General features: G+C 37.6%; 1 pseudogene; it reads left to right on the top strand.

Annotated features, from left to right (window-relative positions):
* Nucleotides 1-416: 416 nt before the first annotated feature.
* On the top strand, nucleotides 417-1,379 carry LOC148959630 (uncharacterized; annotated as a pseudogene).
* Nucleotides 1,380-1,812: the final 433 nt, after the last annotated feature.

Here is a 1,812-nt window from a genome sequence, read left to right on the forward strand (position 1 = left end):
CACTTTCAGACCTGTTTACCTAAATTTCCCAAAACCTTGGAATTTCAGATTTTGTCTAAGGGAGAATGAAGGGAATTTTGTCAAAAACAGGAGATCACTAGCATTTGTTAAATTCTATAAACATCAAAGCTGTGAAATGTTGTGCTGAACAAACAGTTAATGGCATTAAATTATCAGGAGAAACTTCTTCAGGGAGAAAATCTACAGGGAGAAAATTTAAAGGGAGAAACAGGAAGATAATTTTAAAAAGGGAGACTGGGAGAAAGGAAGCCAAATCTGGATTCTCGAATGATAATTGTAAGTGTGAAAGTGAAGAGAATAAGGGAAGATAATGGCCTGTTACTGGCCAGCATTTTTATTATCCAAAAGGAACCAATGCCAAGAAAGGGAGAAATCGCATCCAATGAAGCAACAACATGGGAGTTGCTGTTGATTCTGGCCAATGTATTCAACCAGCTGAAGAAACTAGATGTGATGCTGGAACAAATACTGATGAGCTCAATTATTTGTTCCCAGGCCTAGCCATCAAAACAGAACCTTTTACACAAGAGTGCTTCATTGATGATGATTCCAAGGTCAGGTTTTACACTGGACTGCCATCACATGATATTCTGCAGACAACTTTTGATTTTGTAAAGCCTGTTGTTGATGATGGAAAATCAGCAAAATTGCAGAGCTTCCAGCAGTTCATATTAGTTTTGATGAAATTGAGGTTGAATGTACCCCCATCAGGATCTTGCCTACAGATTTGGTGTATCTGTGCCAACAATTTCAAGAATAGTAAAGAAATTGATAAACATTCTTGATAAGAAACCAAATGCGATTATTTCATGGCCTGAGAGAGAAGACTTGTGGCGCACTATGCCCAAGTGTTTCCAGTTTTCTTTTGGCAAAAGTGTAACAGCACAGACATACTCTAATTACAAGAGCCAAAATACTGTCAAAGTGCTAATTGGTACTACTCCACAGGGTACAATAAGTTTTGGGTTGGACGGACTTCAGACAAGTTTCTGACAGATAATTGTGGGATTCTAAAGCTACTTTCTTTATCCAGCAGACTTGGTGATGGCAGGCAGGGGCTTCATGATACAAGAAAGTTTGTTGTTTTATCAAGCAGAATTGTCTATCCCAGCATTTAGACGAGGTTAAGATCAGCTTGACCCTATTGATGTTGAGAAAACTAGGGGTATTGCAAATGCGAGGAGACATGTAGAACAAGTGATACGACTGTTGCGCAGAAAATACACAATCCTTCACAGTACACTCCCAATTGACTATCTATTTGTTCAAGCGAAAGTCAAAGCCCTCTCATTTACAAAATCTTATGTGTGACAGCTACTTTAACAAATCTTTGTCCTTCAATTGTGCCATTTGACTAGACAAAACAGCCAAACACATAAGTCTGATCTCTTAGAACTAAGAAAATAATCCATCCAGCAGAAGGTTTGCCCTAAGGCTAAGCGAGATTTTGTAATCTGCACTAGTGCATGCCAAATATATATTTCTCAACAAGTTTTAAAATAGCTCAAGACCGTCAAGCCTAAACAAGTTAGGGGTTTTGTGACAACATCTCGTTCTTTATTTGCAATAATCAACTATTGGCAAATCTAGCTTATGTGAATTTGACTGTTTGAGCAATTCAGTAAAAAACCAAAGGAACATTGAAGAAAAATACTTAAAACAAGAAACAAAAATATGTTCTTGTTCATAGTATGTCTGTAAATTATAAGCTTGTGGTAAAATTCCAGTTTTCTTAGCAACCTGTACATAACAGCAGAGCAGTTGAGAGGCGGGTGGGGACAAATTGCCTTT

This window comes from Rhopilema esculentum, chromosome 9 (assembly GCF_057945365.1).
Source record: "Rhopilema esculentum isolate cy_ngs chromosome 9, ASM5794536v1, whole genome shotgun sequence".
Lineage (NCBI taxonomy): Eukaryota > Metazoa > Cnidaria > Scyphozoa > Rhizostomeae > Rhizostomatidae > Rhopilema > Rhopilema esculentum.